The sequence below is a fragment of the Loxodonta africana genome, chromosome 16 (assembly GCF_030014295.1).
Source record: "Loxodonta africana isolate mLoxAfr1 chromosome 16, mLoxAfr1.hap2, whole genome shotgun sequence".
NCBI classification, from domain to species: domain Eukaryota; kingdom Metazoa; phylum Chordata; class Mammalia; order Proboscidea; family Elephantidae; genus Loxodonta; species Loxodonta africana.
The window spans coordinates 77,891,744-77,912,730 of NC_087357.1; the positions used below are offsets into that span (position 1 = coordinate 77,891,744).

The window sequence follows — 20,987 nt, forward strand, 5'->3', positions numbered from 1 at the left end:
GCCGTGAAGGAAATAAAATAGCAGGGGGAAAGAGAAAGTGGTGGGTGAAGTCTGCTTCCTCAGTCAGGAGAGTAAGGGAGGGCCTCTCTGAGTAGATGCCATTTGCACTGAACTCCTAATGAACAGAAAGCTCAGGCATACGAAGAGGTGAGGGACTAGTCTATCCTGTTCACACTAGTGTCCAACACATAGTAGAATCCAGTGCCTGACACATAGGAGGCCCTCAACAAACACAGAAGCACTCTGTTCAAAAGGGTGCTCAGGACCCGACCAGATCTTAAAGGGTAGCGAGTGCCATTTAAGACTTACCACGTCTTCCCTGGGCACAGAAAACAGAGGCCGCAGCATACATGTCACCTGTTTGCCACCCTTGCTATAGAGCGAGGAACCCAAGGTGGGCCTCACCTTCATCCAAAGTGCAGGTAGTTGGCAGCTTAGCCAGAGACCCAGCTTGACTCACAGAAGCACAAAAATCAAACTTTTCCATTTCCCTGTGTTAGTCAAGATGAGCTCGGTCATGCTGCAGTAACAAAATAGCACGAATGTTCCAGCTGCTTCACACAACACAGGTTGACTCAGGTCAGTGGTGGGTGTGGCAGATGAAGGGCTCAGCTCCACATAACCACTCAGGCACCCAGGCTGACAGACACACCTGTGTTTGTGATGCCACCATCTCTATACACGGCTTCAGGGTTGACAGCGGCATTAACTGCCTTAGTCTGAAAGCGACACTGCCATTTCTCATAGAAGAACTAGTCATTTGGTCCCACCTAGGTTCAATGGGACAGGAGGCATAGCCCTGCCGTGCAGCCAGGAAGGTGAGGAGAACCAGGAGGGCTGAGTGCTCCAAGTCTCTAATCATGAAGCCAGTGGCTAGGCCTCTCAACTCTCAGTCCTTGCAGTAGAAAATCCTTCCTGCCTCCCTCCAAGCACTGCCCCAAGCTCCAAGCCCTAAGACTCCAGTACCTGTATTGTTTGTGCTCCTGGGTTTCTACCTCCTGAAAACTTTCAAAAAATCCATTCTCTTCCGCCCTCCCTTTGCTGTTGTTTGCTGCCATTGAGTCCACTCCAACCCATGGCAACCCCAGGTACGACAGAATGAAACATTGCCCAGTCCTGTGTCGTCCTCATGATCGCCAACATGTTCAAGTTCATCTTTGCAGCTATTGTTACAATTCATCTCACCAAGGGTCTCCCACGCCCTCTCCAACCCTCTGCTCCACCAAACACGATGTCCTCCTCCAGCTATTGATCACTCCTGATAAAGTGTCCAAAGCAAGCGAGTCCAACAATAGTTTGTTGCTCCACCTCCATCGACAGGTTCTGTGGAGCCATGGAGTGGACCGGCTTGGCTCTCACCTCCAGAAAGAGCATGCTTTTCAACTACAGGAGCACAGGTAGCTGACATCCTCCAGCTGTCAGCACCTTCGTGATCTGTCTCCGCTTCTGGGCCAAGGCCACACTTTTCCAGGAAGCCGGCGGCCAGTGACCGAGCTCTTTCTGCCCACCGCAGGCTGCCCCAACAGGCAGCCTTTGCTCTGGAGCCCCAGGCTCTCCCTGCCGGTCCTGCCTCCCCCCTCTTTTATGTTTCATGGGTGTAGCCCCTCAGCCCGGAAACCTCTGTCAAACTCTGTCTCAATATTTGCTACCAGGCTCTTCCCACACGCGCCTGCCGCTCCTGGGCCCCTCTGGTGTAGGAGTTCAAACTGGACCCCCCACCCCTCAACTCTGAGTCCTATCTCATCACCAGCGGCCAGGCAGGGCTCCTGGGGTGTACCCTGAGGTGGCACTGCACACACGGAGCTGATGAGCTGGTCCTGCCCTGTGTGTGCAGTGACCAGCAGTGACCACTACTGACAACTCTCTTACACTTTACAGTTCACAGAGCTCTTATTCATTTGTCACCTCACCTATTCCTTCCTGTGAGATCGGCATTCTCACCCCCAGTATGCAGTTGAGGAAAGGAAGCTCAGAGAGGGAGAGCTGTCTGCCCAAAGTCACACAGCCAGCCAGCCATCAAGCTGGGATGCCACCTGGCCCTGCCTGGGCCCACAGCCCCAAGTCTGCCATTGCCCCCTCACCCCACTTCCTGGACAGCATGTGACCCGACAGACTGTGACCCCTTCCCCTTTCAGACAAGTGCAGCTATCTTGGAAAATCCCTAATGAGCTAAGTCAGGTTTAACGGGGTCTGATAAAGGCTTTACATTTTTCTCTTTGCTATTAAATCATATTTATTTAAAAGGCTAAGGCCCCACAAATCACCCTTCAAGCAGCATGCCCGGCTCTGGTGAGGCCTGGGCCCACCAGCCTTGCTGGGGCTGGAATACGCCCAGGGCCCGGCCCGTCCCCTCCGCCTGCTCTCTGCGGCGAGGATATACTGGACCGTACGACTGTTCCATTGTATCTGTCTTAAAAGCCGGCCCCCTCTGCAGACACAGGCGCTCCCCAGCTCACATTTATCAGTTTTATTCCTTTAATGATTCAAACTTGTGCTGCGATGTGGTACTCGGAACGGAGGGTTTTATGGATTTAACAGTTTTATTAATTTAAGAGGTTTCCACTGAGCATCAGAATGGCTCAGTGTGACGAAGAAGGTACCATAAATAAATTGATTTGTCACGTATCGGAATGTGATCCAGCCGTGATTTCATTATTGGAGTTATTTTCCTCCAATTATCTGTAAACTTAAAATGCTAAAGAGCACCCCCTTCCGCCTGCACCCCTAGCAGCAGCTGGCTGGGATCGTCTGAGCAGGGAATAAAGGTGAGTCCAGGGCCCAAATTTGCCGCCATGTTGGGGGGCCCCCCTGCTCCCTCTGCCCCGCCCCCCTGCACCACAACCCAGAGAAGACAAAGCGGCCGTGTGCCAGCAGAGTGTCCACGTGAGGCCTGTGGGGCGGGGGCTCACCTGCAATCCTCGGGCTTCAGTGGGGGGCCAGGGCCTGAGGAGGCTCAGCGTCCCGCTCCGATGTCCAGCCCGAAGACAGGCCACGAGGATGGCCTGGCACAGACCTTCCTGGCTGTCCAAGTCTCTGCAGTCCCTGGAGGGACTTGGAGAGGGTGGACAATGGGGCCTGGGCCCTGGACAAGGAGCCTGAGAGCAAGACGGGGTTCTCGTCCTGCCTCTGCCCCCACCTTACTCAGTGGCCCAGGCAGTTGCTTCCAGACTCTAATAAACTTTCCTCAGTTTCCCAAATGTGATGCACCCTCTCCCTTTCTGGGTATCCTGTGCTCGTTTTTCTCAGTCTGGAAGTACCCATCCTACGCCCCCTTATTACCCTCTCTCCCCCCCACCACCACCACTTGGCCTAGCTACTCCTACTGACCGTTTTTCTCCGTCAGGTCCGAGCCAGGCTCCCAGACGCCCCTGGGCTCTGGATCTGAACACTTGTTCACACTGGCCCTCTGACAGCTCTGCCCCCACCACAGACTTCTCCTCCCGGACCTCAGTCTCCTCAGCAAAACCAGGGTGTGGATGAATTCTAAGTTCCCAGCCAGGACTAACTCCCCTGAGTCTGCAAAGCACCTAAGGCCCTCACTTGCTGCTGAAGTCACTGGTCAACGACCATTCTTTGTTCATTCAGCAAAGAGCCATTGAGGGTCAGCCACCTGTCAGGGGCCATGGAAAGAGCAGGGCACAACCAGACATGGGCCCTGCCTGCAGGCAGCCCCTCGTCCAGGAAGGGAGGCATGATGGGGTCAGGAAGGGGGTCTTTGGCCCAAAGCCGTAAGTGACTGCTGCCCTCACCCACCAGCCAAGCCTGCAGAAAGGCAGACAGGGCAGGGCTGGAAGCTGTAACTCTTTTTCCACTCCATGTCCGTCTGCCCGACCTGGTTCAGGCTCCTCCAGCCTCAGCTACTCACTGACCGATGTGGGACCATTGGGCTTGGTGTGGGAGCCAGGCGGGGAGGGGACGAGAGGGCTCAAAGGGACAGCGTCAGGAGTGAGGGGCGGCATGGTAGTTCCTGGGTTGCCGTAACCAAGTACCACAAACTAGGCAGCTTAAAACCACAAAAATTTATTCTCTCACAGTCCTGGAGGCCAGGAGTCTGAAGTCAAGGCAGCAGCAGGGGTTTCTCCCTCTGACAGCTCTAGGGGAGAATCCTTCCTTCCTCTTCTAGTCTCTGGTGGCTGCAGGCATTCCTTGGCTTGTGGCCGCATCTCTCCCATCTCTGCCTCTGTCTTCACGTGGTCATCTCTTCTGGATGTCCTGTCTTCACTCCTATCTTATAAAGACATGTGCCCATCCTAATTCAGGGGGATCCCATCTCAAAATCCTTAACTTAATTATATCTGCTGGAACTATTTTCCAAATAAGGTCACATTCAGAGGTTCCAGGTAGACATATCTTTTTGGGGGCCACCAGCCAATTCGCTACCTGCTACCCCGCTATAGTCGATAACCCAGCCTGAATTTCCACAGGCAAACTGGCTCCTAACTGCTTTCCTGGCAAAAAAGGCCCAAGGCCTCTTCCAGTCCAGTCAGCCGCAATGGGGAGGGAAGGAGCAGTATACCTCCTGAACTCTGGGCACATGCCGGGCCCTTCTCATTTCATCCTGATGAGATCTGACAGATGAGGACAGGAAGGACCAGGAATGAAGTGACTTGCCCAAGGTCACACAGCCGAGCCCAGCCCAGGTCTGGAGACCCCAAAGCCCTTCCAAAAAAGCTGTCTCCCCTGTCCCTTGACACAGCCCACTCAGTTCCCATCTCTTCAGCCACCTTTAGCGTCTGCTAATTGAGCTTTGGTGGTGCAATTGTTAAGCATTTGGCTGCTAATCAAAGTCAGCAGTTTGGACGCACCAGTGGCTCCCCAGGAGAAAAGACCTGGCGATCTGCTCCAGTAAAGATTACAGCCTAGAAAACCCTAGGGGTAGTTCTACTGTGTCATATAGAGTCACTGTGAGTTAGAATGGACTTGATGGCACACAACAACGGGTGAAGAACCCAGAGGATGCAGGAGAAGCAGAGAGAGAGGGAACAAGAGGGAGCAGCAGGTCCCTCTGAGTGCACGAGACAGCTCAAGGCCACACCTCTCATCCGTGTGGTGGGGCAAGGCTGCTGCCAGGACTGCAAGGGGAGACGAGCAAGTGAGGTGTGAGCCCTCCGTAGATGCTGTGTGCATGAGCCAGGGTGATTGTGGGGCCGTCTTCCATTCTGTCACTGTGGACCCCACGTCAGGGGCACACTTGTCTCACCTCCTCCTCCAGTGAGTCCGGCGACAAGGCCCTTCAGCCTTGGCTCCACACCTTTCTGAGGGTGGAGGGGAATCCCCACAACTGCTTGTTTATCAAGGAAGCTGTGAGGATCGCAACTTCAGCATCTCTCCCAGAACCAAGAGAAAATCGAAGAGTGAAAGACTGGGGGGGGGGGGGGCAGTATCTAAAGGGCACAAAATGGGCATTCCTGGGGCATCTGCAGCTGAGCACACCTCCCAGGGAGAAGAGCAGGAACCACGGAGCAGGTCTGATTGCCCCTGCCCAGGGGAACAGGGCACCCATGGCTTCCCCGGGGGGACCCCAGAGCTGGCCAAGGGCCTACTAGCCCTACACAGGCCCATCGAGGCGGGTCTGGACTACACCACACAGCGTCCCGGGCAGCAGGCTAAAGCTCCCGTAAGCGGGAGACTGCGGCCTGGCTGGGGAAAAGCCGCGAGTAGGGGCCGAGTCTCCTGGATCTCGTTCAGAGAACAGGAATCCTGAACTCCTGAGGCTGAGTCTACTGCCTCTGCAGTGCCGCCCTTCCTTCCAAGGGCCCCTTCAAAGAAACCAGCTGCCCAGGGTCTCAAGGACCATGCAGATGGCAGGGAACTCACTACCCCACTGGTAGCCCACCCCCTTTTCCTCCAGCTTACTTAGAAAGGTCTTTACACACCTGTGTACTCACTCTTTATGCACATGCATGCACACGTTCACTCACAGATACACACGCACACTCACAGACACACACACAGACGCTCACAGACACACATGTTCACTCACACGCATGCACATAGCCACTCACAAACACAAATACACACATGTTCACTCACAGAAACACAAGCATGCAGCCACAGGCTTGTGTGTATAGGTGAGCTTGCAGCACACACACCACAACCCCACATACACAAAGACACATGCCATGCACACACACCATAACCCCACATACACACACCACACATATACACACACACCGCACCTGCACACACATACACAGTCACACACACACACATACAGTCACACACATGTACTATGCACACACCACATGTATGTACACACCCCTCACATGCATGCACAGCACACATACACACACACTATCCACACGCACACACCCCTCACACACACACAGCACACACACGCACACACGCCTCACGTACACACACCCCTCACGTACACACACACCCCTCACGTACACACACACCCCTCACACACACAGCGCACACACTCACACACCCCTCACATACACACGCATCCCTCACGTACACACACCCCTCACGTACACACACACCCCTCACGTACACACACCCCTCACATACACACACACCCCTCACACACACAGCACGCACACACCCACGCTGCCCTGCGCTCCCCACCCCCTGCAGACACGCACCCCCAGGCCGGAGCCCACGCAGGCCCTCCTCCCTGCCCGTCCCTTGCCCTGGCCACCCCGAGAGCAGCAGGCCACAGGCAGCACCTGACGGATGAGCTGACACCACCGGAACACGGGGGAAATGACTAGATCCAAGGTGAATCGTGATTTCCACCTTCCACCTCGAGTATTTCATTACCTCACTGACCTCGGATGGCTAATAAAGGTGTCTAATTCACGTGGTGTTAAAATAGCCTCCTAATGCGCACCAAGGCTATCTCTAAAATTAATGCTGTGACAAGTAACGAGGGCCTCCATTAGCTAATATCTGCAGGTAGAAATTCTAATTTCCCCGTGGACTGATGTCTCTGAAAGCCCCCCTTCAGGGAGCCCACCTTCTAGGACTGCAACTATGAAGCAGACTGGAAGACACTAGAGCTTGTCACCAGATCGGCAAACATCTGCCAGGCAGTTGCTCAGGATAACAGCTTTGACCAAGAGTCACAGACAACACTGCTTATCCCCTTGCTCAGGACTCAGAGCTCGTCAGTTCTCCGGGCACTGGCTCAGAGAGGGGCTATGCCCTGCATGGGTATATCTTCTGAGTCCGTGCTTTGACAAAGGTAGTCTCAGTCCCTCCCATGTGGCCGGTGCTGTGCTGGCCACTGGGGCAGATACTGGAGCCCAGTCCTTGCCTCTGGGCCACGCTGAGAGCAAGGGCTGTGTGGCCAGCCTCCCAGGGATGGCAGGACAGGCAGGAGGGCCCAGGTGTCCCTGAGCTAGAGCTGGGCAAAGGCATACAAGTGTACCCACGTGGGATCGACGTTTCCAGTCATGGGTACACCCAGGAGGACTACGTAACTCCCTCAGCCCAGGGGAAGTCCAGGAAGACTCCTTGGAGGAGGCGAGGTGGCACAGTCCAGCCCCTCTGGCCAACACTTTCCCCTCTTCACCAAGCAAAGGCACAGTACTTGTGAGGTTTTGCCTTGCACCTGCACCTTCTTGCAATGGGTCATGCCTGGAGGACACTGCGCAAGGAAGAGCTGTTCAGGTGACTTCCTCCCACCTTCTCCCTGATTGCCACCCTGAACATTCTTTCTTCCCATCTGCACCGTCCTCCTTCCTTCTTTTAGGTCTCGGTTCTGAAGTCACCTCCTCCAGGAAGACTTCTCTGCTGTATGGTCCCACAGCCCCTGAACCTCCCCCATCAGAGTACCTTCTACACTGGGTTCTATAGTCCAGCTACTTGTCTGCTCCCTGCCAGACGGCAAGCTGCGTGGCAGCTGGGGCCAAGCCTGCCTCTGGTCTCCACCACCCACAGCAATGGTGGCAATAGCTTGCACAAGGCCTGCGTAACTGCACCTCCGTTGTCCTATCTGATTCTCCAGATGCCTTAGGAGGCAGAAGGGTTCACCCTGAGATTCCCGTTTCACAGATGTGGAGACTGAGGTCTCAAAGGGGAAGCAGTTACCGAATCGACTATTTTTCGTTTACAGCATCAAATATTGGTAGCAACGGCTGGAGCGTTTCCACTGAGGCTCCCTGCTTGGTGCCAAGTCCAGTTCTTTCAGGAGCCTTGGCACTCTTGTGTTGCGGGCAAGGTTTGAGACCATCTCACCCCATGATCCTGGATTAGCCCTGTTTTCTGAACAAATGCTGAACGCTGGCTCCCAGGCAGGGCATTTCCTGCTCAGCTCTGCCTTTGCAGCTGGAGGGGGTGTCCCCGAGTTCAAGCACAGATGGTCTTGAACACAGAGCGCGGACCCCTCCTCTCGGGGCAGTGAGCCCATGCAGGGGTCTCCATGGCCCCTGGAGGAGAGGGTCAAATTTCCTTCAATGCCTGGCATAATGCACTCTCTCTCCCTCTGTCAGCAGTTTCATCTCCCTGCACGTCAGCCTGGGTCAATCAATATCTGTGCTTCCCCCAATAGGCACTATCACCCCGCACACAGGCTCCCGTGTGTCGCTTCCTCTCTGGCCCATTCCCAGGCCACTTATCTGGGCTCAGCAAATCCAGCCCTGTGCCTGCCTTCCTGTGTGGACAGCCACTATGTGCGGTATTTCCCAGAATCTCCACACTGCACCATGGGAGGCCCGGCCCCACAGCCCCGCTTCCTCTTAGAAATCCCAGGGCCAAGAGGGCTGGAGCGTATGGAGAGCACCCGGGGAATGATGCTCAGCTGTTGGGTCCCAGAGCACCCTGCCTGCTTGGTAGACTCCAGCTTAGATGTCCCTTCCTCCAGAAAACCCTCCCTGATTACCACCTCCGCCCACAGTCAGAGGAGTTTTCCAGTTCCAGGAAACAGCTCAGGACTTGTGCCCAGGGTAGCCAGGGCACAAAAGGCTCCCTTTGACGTGCTCAGGGGGTTGGGCTTGATCTTGAGGGACACAAAAGCCACCGAGGAATTGCAAGCAGGAAGAGGGACTGCCTCCATTGTTTTAGGAGAATCTTCTGCTGAAAGGTGGAGAAGTGGTCAGAGAGAGGACAGCTCGGTGTAGGAAAAGCAGCTGGACAGCGACAGCAGCGACCGGGACCTGTGAGAGGCAGTGGGGCTGGCAAGAGGGGTGGGCAGTGCATTAGGCAAGAAGCAGACTGATTCCAGGGGCCCGTGGGAGGCAGGGCCGACTTGGGAGAGAGGACGAGGCCAGCGGGGCACTAGGTGGGTGGTGGGGCATCACTAGCCTGGTACACACAGGGTGAGGCAAGACATCCCCTAGATGCCTATGAAGACACCGTGCAAACCTGAAAGTCTTGCTCAAACAATACTTCCTTGGCATTTTGTTAGAGTTCCACTGTGTGCAAAATGCAGCCAGGAATTCCCAGGTCTGCTTCCAGCCCCTCTGCCCACAGTCCCCTCTGATGGCTTCTCCTTATTCCATGGCAGTCGCCCTCCTGTCTGACTGTCTCCCCCTTCCTCCAAGATTTCCTGATGCTCCAAGCCCACAGGGGTAGCCTCCTCAGTGGTCTGCACCAGACCTCCAGGGGGTTCAGAACTTTGCTGTCATTGTTACCTGCTGTCGAGTCAGCTCCTGACTCATGCAGACCCCACCCTGTCCTGATACCCCCATGATAGGTTGCAGATGGCACAGTTGGGACCCACAGAGTTTTATGTGGCTAATTTTTGGAAGTAGATCTCCAGGCTTTTCTTCCAGGTCTATCTTAGCCTGGGAGCTCTGCTAAACCCTGTTCAGCATCAAAGCAACAGCCAAGCCTCCACTAACAGGCGGGGAGTGGTGGCCGTGCATGGGTTGCCTTGGCCGGGAATCAAACCCTGGTCTCCCACATGGAAGGCGAGAGTTCTACCACTAAGCCACCTTCCCCATCCACTGGCTCCTCCCATCTGCACAGTCAGTTAACCCTGGAGGGTTACCGCCCCCATTTCACAGGTCCAGAGATGAAAAGCACTGGCTTGGGGTCTCCAAGCGAGCCAGTCATGAGCCAGGACAGATGCCCAGGCCAGGGCTGTGTTCAAGGCACTGGGGTGCATCTTTGGGGCAAGATTGCTAGTCGCTAAGAACAGGGCTTAGGAGCCAGGCTAAGGAGGCTCAAACCCGGCATTGTGGTTTACTAGGTGATTGCCTGAGACTCTAAATTGTGCTGTAACAGAAATACCACAAGTGGGTGGCTTGAAATTTGTTTTCTCACAGTTTAGGAGGCTAGAAATCCGAATTCAAGGTGTCAGCCCTAGGGGCAGGCTTTCTCTCTGTTAGTCTTGGGAAGGTCCTTGCCCCTTTCCAGCTTCTGTTCCTTGGTGCTTCGCATGGCATGGCACTTATCTGCCCCGTCCGTGCTTCCTGCCTTCTCCACACTTCATCTGCTCTTCTTATATCTCAAAGGGAATTGCCTTAAAACACACGGGACACTGATGCAGCCTTATTAACACAACCATGGAGACCCTGTTCCCAAAAGGGATTACCTTAGGAGTTAGGATTTACAAAATCTGTCTTGGGGAGACACAGTTTAATCCATGACACTGATGCTATGAGGGTGCCTCGGTTTCCACATCTTTGAAATGGAGAAGTTAACAATATTATCCACCCCACGGGTGGGTCCGAGAGTCAAAAGAGTGGCTACAGGTAAATGCCTGGTCTGGCACTCGGCCCACAGTGAGTGTAGTTACTGCTGCCAGACTTCCTAGGAGGCCCCAGGTCCTTCCCGGGGGGATGAGGGGAGACTGAGGCACTAAGACCAGCCCACACTCAAGGGAAGGGGAATTAGTCTCCATTTTTGAAGGAGGGAGCGTCAAAGAATATGTGGGCAGATTTTAAAAACTCCACGTTTGGCTCCTGGTTGTGATGAAATGTGACCTAATTGTTACTGGGGCCAGTGCAGCTGAGGGTGAAAGCAAGCCTGCCTCACCCCCAGGTCCCTGCTCTTCAGGCCTTGCTCCCTGCACCCATGCTACCCCACGGGAGCCTCAGTGGCAGTGGCCCTAGCCCAGCACTTCTCCGGAGCCAAATCTGCCTGTGGGCTCCAGGCCTGCATTTGCCGCCCCCGTGTCCAGCCTGCCAGGCGGCCCTGCCTGCCCAGCTGCCAGTGACGGTGAAGAATGGCATGCTCCTCATTCAAGGGTGTGTGCTGGCCCTTGTCACAGCGGAGTGATGTCTGCGGTGCTGAGCCTGCTTGCCCGAGCAGCCCTCTGCAGAGGGCAGGTGGCTCCAAGAGGCAGAAATTGCACTTGACAAACCTTCCCTGGGGCTGGGCAAGCAGACAGCAGCAGATGAAGTCAGAAGGGGGCATGGGCCAGCTTCTGGCTGAGTAGACGACCAGGCTGCGGGGAGGAACCTAGGAGGGAGAAAATTGGTCACCTTGGTCATAACGGGGATTGATCAGCCAGGGGCTCGGCACACCTGCTAAGGTCAGCAGAGTGGCCTTGGCCAGCCCTGCTTGCCGGAGGACAGGGTGCCCTCGGTGAAATCAGGTTCATTAGCTAATGAGTTGTGTTGGGTGCAGGGGGGAGGTGGAGGTTTTCCTATCATGAGAACTAGAAGACAGGGCTTCAGGGACTCGAAAAGCCCTGAACTTGAGGGGGCTGAGCACTAGAGAGGGAATAGGCCTCAGCTTTGAATCTCCACTGAAGCAAGGTTTAAACGACTTCCTTGGACAAGTCCCTTGCCCTAACCAGGTCTGTTTACCCATCTGTCAAATGGGAGTGACAATCGCATTCACTGAGAGCCAGCTTTATGCCAGGCGCTTTGCTGCCCACAGTATGGGTGCGGCCCAGGTGATAGGAACAGTAACCCTAGAAGGTAGGGTTGTTATTGTTATCTGCGTTTTACACAGCTGATCACTGAGGCCCAGAAACCAAATAACTTTTCCCAGCTCCCACTGTAAGTTGCATTCCAGGAATGAAACCTGGCAGCCCAGCTTGTACCTAACCCCGGGCCACTCCTCTACCCTGCCTCTCCCTGCGCTTCACACATCTATCACTCAGGGTTTGTAAGGGCTCGATAAGAGGTGCCAACAGCAGCGAACACTTTGAAAGTGCCATCTATGTGCTGGAAACATCATACTAGCATTCCATGTTTTAACTCGTTTCATCCTCACAGCAAATCTGTGAGGCAGATGCAATTGTAATGTCCATTTTACAGATGAGAAAACTGAGGCCCAGAGGAGTGAATTATTTGCCTAAGTCACCAAACTTATAAGTGGCGGAAATGGGAGCTGAACCCAGGCAGCCCGGCTCCTGAGTCCTATGTTTGACACGACTCTTTTCACAGAAAGGGCCTAGCACAGCGCTTAGCACCCAGCACATAGTAGGGCTCAGTGAGGGGTGGTCTTGGTGTTTTCCCACCTGGGGGCAGCCCTTCTTCCTGAAAGAAAACTGGACACAGAGGGTACTGAGGAAGGTTCCCCAGAGATGGTGCCCCCAGGCCACCTGGGGCTCCCAGCCTGGCAGGAAGTTGGGCCTACTCAGAAGTGTCTCTGGTTCAGGGAAGATGAGGGAAAGCTGGGAGAGAGGGCCCCCAGTGTGTGGGGGCTTCTTAGAAGAGGTGGGCTAATGGGCAGGTAGGCTATGGGCAGGTTTGTCCTGGGAAAGGCAGGGGGCAGCCCTGCTGAGTGCTCAGCTGCAGTGAGAGGCTGTCATTCTGGCAGGGCTAACATAGCAGACAGAAGGATGTCTGGAATCTCTACGCCAAAAAGCCTCCACAGTGCCTGGCCTGAGGTTGGGGTCACAGGGACTGAGGGTCACAGGGAGCAGCCAGCCCCTGCCCTGGCCCCCCACCTCAGCCCCCTGCCCTGGCCCCTGCCCTAGCCCCCTCTCCTAGCCCCCTGCCCTGTCCCCTGTCCTAGCCCTTGCCCTAGCCCCCTGCCCTGGCCCCTGCCCAGGCAGAAACTGTGGGCCTTACTTCTAAGGGTCCACGCCAGCTTACCAGTTGGTTTTGCTCCCATTCTCCAGCCATCTGGGGCTCCACCCCTTAAATTACTGTCCCCAGATCATTAAACTGGAAGTCCGTAATGCTGACACTCCCTTGGAGAGCATTAATCTGGAAAGTCATAAAATCGCACCACGGAGGGTAATTAACGATTAGAGATGTTTATCCCTCAGTCAGCGTTGGCCTGGGGGAGCCTGTCACAGGGGCAGAGGCTGGCTTTACCATCGGGGGAAGGGTGCCTGCTGTGGCCTGGTTCTGCCATCAAGCTGAGCCCATAGAGGAGGTAAAGGCCAGCCCCACCGCCTCTCTGGGGCCACGTCCCTGATGGCTCACCAAGCCACTGACCCAGGCTACCCCTCTGCCTGTGTGTGCAGAGTCCCCCACCCAGGATGCCCTCCCTTTACCACCCACCCCCCCATACTCCCCTCCAGGCCCAGCTGCCCTCAGGAAGCCCTCCCTGACCAGCTGGGCACAGAGCACACTCTTCCTCAGCCCCAGGACAGCCTCCTCCTCTGACATTGACTGGACATAGGGCAGCCACAGTGCGTGTCCCGTGTCTGCAGACTGAGTACTCTCAGCTCGCGAACTCACTCCTCCTCCCGCTTCTGCACCCAGGAGATTCTCAGGGATGAACCTGACACCCTGGGGCAGAGGCTAGGGCAGGGGGCCAGGGCGTCAGAGGTGCAGGAGGACAGCCCCTGGGCCTTGTGCAGGGGCAGCTGGGCATGGCTCTGAGAAGCAGGCCCAGGCTCCTCCTCAGGCACTTCTGACCAGACAAGGCTAAGAACCTGAGCCAGCCACCCTGCTGCTTTCCCCATGGGAAACAGGGACCAGGCAGCGGGAGGACCTTTCTCAGCTCTAGCGGGAATACTGGGTGGCAGAGTCAGGACTTGAACCCAGCCTTTCCAGCACCTAGGGACAGCTCACCAGGAAGGGTGGAGTCATCTGGAGAAGACTGAGCATTTTCTGGGGCCCTGGCTCTCCACGAGCTCCCAGGTGACCCCAGCATGGCCCTGGCCCCCTGGGCCTCAGAGAATTTTCCTGAAAAATGAAGACAGTGAGCAGGGTATAAACCACCAGGGGTGCAGGCAGCTCTGGGGGAGGAGCCAGACCAGTCATCCACCTGACCTGAAAATGGGAAAGATCCCGGTGGGGGAGGCTCCAGGGCAGAGTGGGCCTGCTGGGTCTTCCTGGACATGGCTACCAGTCTGGCCAGCTCCTGCAGGCTGCCGTCAGCGTGCTCAGGGGCCAGGCCAGGCCAGCTCACCAGAACCCAGGCCCCCTCCTGCAGCCTTCACCCACAGGACCCAGGCCTCCACAATTGACCCAGCTCCCAGGAAGTAGCCAGGGGGCTCATGAATGTCCTTACTCACAGGATAGTTTTCTATTCTGAACACCCCAGCCCCACTTACCCCTCATCCACCCACCCTGGACCTCCCTGCTGCCATGTGGATCACGGAGGCCTGTGTGTCAGGTCATCCCATCCCGCCTTCCCCAGAGGATTGCCCCCTGTGCTCCTGGGAAAGAGAAAGACGCAGGCTTGGAAAAGCTGTGCAGCCCAGCTGCTCTCAGCCATTCAGGGCCCATCACAGGCTCAAGGCTCAGAGGCAGCTTTCAGATGACACAGAAAATTTGTCCTACACCTATGTATGTGTGTGAGGGTTTGCACCTGTATGTTTATGAGCCTGGAGAGAGCTGTGGAAGGGCACAGCCCAGGCCATTTGCATCGCTTGCTCTGCCAAGTGGGAATGGAGGAGGGGAGGTCATTGACTCTACACTCCTCGCTGGTCACCACGAGCATGTCTTTCCTTTAAAATTCAATCAATTGTTTTAATAAAAGAACGTTAGGAAAAGAGACATGTTTAACGTTGTGCAGCCCGGAATTTCCCAACCTTATTTAATGATGAATTCTTGCTTAACGTGACGCCTGGAAACATCCTCTGAAACCAGGGATATACATGGAGCATAAGTCAGGGAAGTTTTAATAGACAAACCCATGGTCTTTTCCAGCCCGGAGACCCAGAAAGAGGGAGGAGCTTGCAGAGTTCCCCCACCCTGTGGGTGTCACAGCTGGACTAGAGCCCGGAACCGGCTGCCACGGAATAGACTCTGACTCTCGGTGACCCCGTACGTGCCGAGTAGACCTGTACTCCATGTGGTTTTCAGGGGCTGATTTTTTAGAAGCAGATCCCCAGGACTTTCTTTTGAGGAGACTCTGGGTGGACTAAAACCTCTGAACTTTCGGTTAGCAGCCATGTGTTAACCATTTGCACCATCCAGGGTCTGCAGATTAGAGCCCAACCAAAGAACCAAACGAGTTGGTGTCAAGCCAGTTCCAGCTCATGGAGACCCCTTGCTTGCAGAGCAGAACTACTCCACAGGGTTTCCAAGGCCGTGACGCTTTGGAAGAAAATTACCAGGCCTTTCTTTGAAATCGCTCTGTGTGGGTGTGGGTTCGAGCCACCAACCTTGCGGTTAGTAATCGCACTCTTAAATTTTTGCACCACCAAAGGACTCAACAAGAGCCCAGAGCTCCCTAGATCCCAGTCCAGACCCCGCTTCTCTGCCCTGCTCCTCCTTGAGCTTGGGGTGAGCTGTGGGCAGGGCAGAGAAGGGGGTGTTGTATTGATAGGAGAATCACCTGGCAGATGGAGGGGACAAGGTCACAGAAGAATGAGGCAGAGCTGAGGGGGTACAAACCCTCCCAGGGAGGAGGACTGAAAATCGACTGTCTGCCCCTGAGATCCTTCAGTCATGTGACAGCTCCCTGCTCCGGCCCCTTCCAGCCCCATGACCTGGGCAAGTTTTAATCTGCAGGCATAGAATAGGAACCAGGCAGAATGACCACTAGGATGGCTTCAAGATCTTGGGCTTCATGCTATAGGAGTGACCCTGCAAATTCTCATCAACCCCACTTTACAAGGTATGAAGCTGAGGCTCGGGAAGGTGCACTGACTTACTGCCCAGTCCTGTCGTGGACCTTGCCGTTGGCAGGGCTCTGGCCTCAGGAATTCCAGAGCCAGTCCCGAAGCCGGGCCACCCTCAGTTCAGTGCTGGCTCCCCCTCCTGCTAGCTGGGCCAGTCGACTAACACTGGGCCTCAGTTTACTCCTCTGCAATTGATAATACCACCTCCTTGGCTAAAGGCATCATCTGTCATCTCAGACTGAGCAGGGAGCCCAGCACACACCAGTCTTTGGGAAAGGAGAACTATAACGGTTGTTATAACTCTGTAAATTCTTCCATGGTTGAGAGAAAAACGAGAGGTAGGGACTGATCTCAGGGCACACTAGCCTGGGAGTTCAGAAACTTCTGTGGCCCCAGGCAGGTACCAGCTCTGTTTCAAGCCTAAGTTTCACCACCTGTCACAGGAGAAGGCTGGCTGATCTTGGGGAGTCCCAGGTCTATAATATGGAGGGGCATAAGGTCTCCACAAGATGATCTTGTCCTACTGCAGCCTCAGGAAGCTTGCCCTCCAGCAGTCTGATTGTGTTCTCTGTGGGTGATGTGTTAGGGACAGGAGGGGCAGGGCAGGGCCAGGAGCCACAACACAGCAGAGAAAACATGAACTGAGTGACTGCTGTATGCCAGATGCTGCTGTACACAGGCAATCTCATTCAGTCCCCAGAACAGGCCTATGAGGTCAGTACTATGTTACCCCATTGTAAAGACGAGGAAACTAACTTCCAAAGAGATGGGGCTAGTGAGCCAGCATTTGAACCTAGACCTCCCAGACCTTCATGGCTCCAAAGACCATGCCCTGAACCATTAAGTGATGCTGTTTCTGGTTTCCACACAGAGACAGAGAGATCCAGAGAGAGGAAGAGACGGGCAGCGAGGCACCCGAAGGGAAGATGCCCTGTCCCAGGGCTGCACGTTCTCAGGGAGGGGAGTACCAATCCCACCTGGGGGCCAGCCGTTGCCTCCATTTGGGAGCATTGTGTCCAGGGCAGAAAATGCAGGAACCCTCTCCCAGACGGGCCACAGAGGATCCCAGTGCCCCGTGTCACCCAGAAGGGTGCCCCCGCTTGCCCGAGAGAAAAGCGCCAAGTCTGCAGCTCTGCTGGGGCCTGAGTTGCCTTGTTTAGGGCAGGTGGGCAGTGGCCCAGTTCACAGCCACAGGGCCGGGGACTGCCCTCTCCTGCTGCGCCCATCTCTCCAGTGCCTGTGGCGCCCCGCTGACGCTGCTCTGAGGGGGTTTACTACCAGACACCACGTGTGGGATGTTTGTCAGCACTTGACACTAATATTATTTAAGGCCCAAAGTCTAATGTAAGGCTTCCTTTTAGCGAGATTGTCTCATTTAATAAAACTCCCTGTCTCTGTTTCCCCAAAGGTAATCACGTTGATGATAACGCATTCCCTGTGCTGTGATTTGATCTGGGAATAGAATTATCACACAGCCTTGCTTTGTTGTCAGATGTTTTATTTGTGTTTGTATTTTTTCCCCCTGGAATGTATAAAAAAGAAGCTGTCCAGGTGAAAGGCAACCGTCCGCTCACCTGGGGCCTTCAGTTCCTGGCCTCCTTACTAGGTCATTTCTCATGCTCAGGACTAACTATTATACTCATTCATTGATTTGATCAATCTCTGTCCACTGCTAGTCCCTGAGCTGGGGAAGAGGGGTGGACTAAGAAAAAAAGCTCCTCAAGGAAAAGACAGCTTAGTGGTATGGCCTGACTCCCTCAGCTTCAGGGTGGGGCTCCCTGCTCCAGGTGGTCAGCCCCATCTCACAGTGGCATCAACATGGTGGCAGGAGAAACTTGGGCACTTGCTCACACAGAAGGAGACGACAAGCCAACAGGAGCTGTGCCATTTGAACAGTGCCATTACTAACTCACAGCGCAACAGGGAGGAAGCCAAGGAATGTTTGTTGATTGAACCAGTGAGTGAATAAGTGAACGAATGAGTCTGGTCTCCTACCAATTCATCCCGTGGCAGATTAAATATTCCAAATGGCTGCAACAATACCAGCCATCCCACACACTCTTCCTACAATAAGACTTTGTTGTTGTTAGCTGTTGGGGGGGCCAACTCCTTGCAACCCCACGCACAATGAAACGAAACATTGCCCAGTCCTGTGCCAGCCCCATGATTGGTTGCTGATCAGAGCATTGTGATCCATAGGATTTTCACTGGCTGATTTTTGGAAGCAGATCACCAGGTCTTCTTGGTCCATCTTAGTTTGGAAGCTCTACTGAAACCTATCCAGTCTCATAGCAACACACAAACCTCCACCGATAGGTGGATGGTGTCTGTGTGTGGGGTGCATTAGCCAGGAATCGAACCTGGGTCTCCAGCATGGAAGGCAAGAATTCTACCATTGAACCACCACTGCCTCCTCGCGATGGAACTTCAACACTCCTTAAATCTGGGCTATGCAACTCCTGAGGTGATATCATAAGTGATGCAACATCCACCTGGTTCTCTTTGGGACGTTGACTCTTGGAGGCCAGCCACCATGCTGTGAGGAAGCCCAAGCAGCCACATGGAGGGGCCACACACAGGTGTTCCAGTCGGCTGCCACAGCTGATGTCCCAGCGAAGAGGCAACATCAATAGTCAAACATGTGAGCGAGTGAGCCTTCAGAGGATTCCATTCCCCAGCCTTCAAGTCTTGCGCCTGAACTCCGAGACACTGTGGAGCAGAAGCAATCTGTCCCTGCTGTGCACTTTCCCAATTCCTGACCCACAGAATCCAGAAGCGTAATCAATGGCTGCTGTTTTAGGCCACTATGTATGGGAGTAGTTAGTTATGCAGACATGGTAACGGGAACAAACTGCATTGACTGAACCCAGCAGGAAGCCAGTGAACAAGCGGATTGTCTGCTTCAGTCCATAGGAATCACCCTCTCAGAGCACATAGCAGGGTGGAGGAGGGTGTAGAAGGAATTTGAGAGGAAAATGGAGAAAATCCAGCACACAGAGGGATCTTATAGGGTGAGAGTTTCAGGCTTCAGGACCTGATGTGTGCTCCATCCATCCTGGCAGAACCTGAAGACCCATTCTGACATTGAAGGTCACTCCCACCGACCTGCACTGTTGCTCCAACCAATTGCCCAAATAGCCTTTTGCATCTCCCGGTTGTCTTCCCCACCTCGCCACTCAGCCCTGCCCACACCACAGAGAAACGGCACAGCTGGTCACTTCCTGACTTCTGCCGGCACTGGCTCCCATCACCAGGCACTCCAGCGCAAAGTCTACACTCCAGCCTGGCGGGGAGAAAAGACAGGTGGGCACAGGCTGGAAGGACTGGCCTCCTCACTCTGCCCTCCACACCTCGGGCACATGCACGCCGCGTGCCCACACTTGCCTACACTTGCCTCCCCACCATACATCCCAATGCCACCTCCATCATGGAGCCTTCCAAGAACTAACCCGTCAACACTACGGGCCTCCCCTTCGCTGAGCCCCATCCAAAGACATAGACATGGTTGTAATTTTCCAGAAAATGCCAAAAGGAGAATTCATGGGTAACCTCCGAGTACCAGAGAAGCAGTGGTAGTTCAGGAGTGTAAATCTCACCTTCTATGTGAGAGACCCGGGTTCAACCCCCAGCCATTTTGCCTCAGCCCAGCCACCTCCCGTCTGTCAGCGGTGGGTTGTGTGTTACTGTGATGCTGAACAGGTTTCAGGGGAGCTTCTAGACTGAGATGGACTAGGAAGAAATCTGCCAATGAAAACCTTATGGATTCCCTTCGTGCATGGGGTCGCCATGAGTCAGGCGGCTAGACAGCAGCTAACAAACAAGCTAGTGGATACCAGACTGGTGCCCTTGGAAGTCTAGAAGGGTCCTCTCTAAATCCCACATGTGCCTTCCTTTGGGGTTCCTTGGCAGGACTGTGCAGTGAGAAGTAGTCACCAACTCCGAGGTGTCCCCCTGCTTCCTCTGCGCCCCCATAGCATCTCATCTGTGCTCCCTTTCCAGCCCGCAGCTCACAGTATCGTAACGAATTGGTTACTGAGCCATGGCTTCCACTGTAGCAGGCCCACGTCTTCTTCTTATTCCTAATAAACATTGTCTCACTTTGGATTTCAGCCACTGTTCATAAACAGTTGCATTTTCTCATTGAATCCTCACAACAGTGCCGTGAGGTCGGTGCTAGAATTATCCCCACTTCACACACAGGGAAACGGAAGCTCAGAGAGGGGCAGTGACTTGCCCTAGGTCACCCTGGCAGTGGGGCCAGAGCCAGGGAGGTAGAGCAGGTACAGCTGACTCCAAGGACAATGGTATCCCCCACCTGACAGTTAGCACCCCTCCAGCTCCAACGCTGAGCACAAGGTAGGCACAGAGCAGGCACTGATAAATATTTGTGGAACTGAACAAAACCTTAACAAATTCTTGCTGCATAAATAGAGCTCTGATACCGAATAGAAACCAGGCCACCTGAGTGATTTCCAATTCAAACACCACCACTCGCCTCGTGAATTCTGATGCGGTGATAGCTTTTGTTTTTTGGAGGGGTTTTGTTTCTTTCTGCGAGGGGAGAGTCGGCAGCAAGGAGGCACACAGAGCTCCCCTGGGGAATCACTTCTGCACAGCATTTCAGATTGGGGTGGGGAAACGTTTTAGAACCAGACGGGATCTGGTGATCACACCACCACTGAGCGGAGGGGGCAAGGGCTGAGAGGCCCATTTAACAGATGACAAAACTCAGACTCCTAGAGGCCAGGGAGCACACTTGAGACCACTCAGAGAGTGAGGGGCAGGCACCAGCTGTCTTGATGCCCGGGCAGGAAGGGGGTTCTCGACGTTCCCCTACTGTCTCCACCTCTGAAGTGACCACTGCCAGCCCCAAACACCATGGCCTTGTGGAACAGGTAGTGGGCAAGTCTCCAGGGAAAACGTGTGGCAGCCTCACTTGATCAGGGGGCCCAGCTCTGAACCCTGGCACACGTCAAAGAGACCCTCCAGAGGCAAAGCCCTCATGGCCCCTCCCCATTCTCCTTCCCCCCCCCCGCCCCCGTTTCTGCAGGCAGCTAATCAGAATACACAGACCACATTTCCTTCTAAAACCCAAAGAAAGGGAGGGAATTGG

General features: G+C 54.6%; 1 non-coding gene across 1 annotated transcript; it reads right to left on the minus strand.

Moving 5' to 3' along the window:
• Nucleotides 1–18,213: 18,213 nt before the first annotated feature.
• TRNAG-UCC (transfer RNA glycine (anticodon UCC)) lies at nt 18,214–18,284 on the minus strand. The gene has a single exon. It is a non-coding gene; the product is annotated as a tRNA-Gly (tRNA).
• Between the last annotated feature and the right edge of the window lie 2,703 nt (nt 18,285–20,987).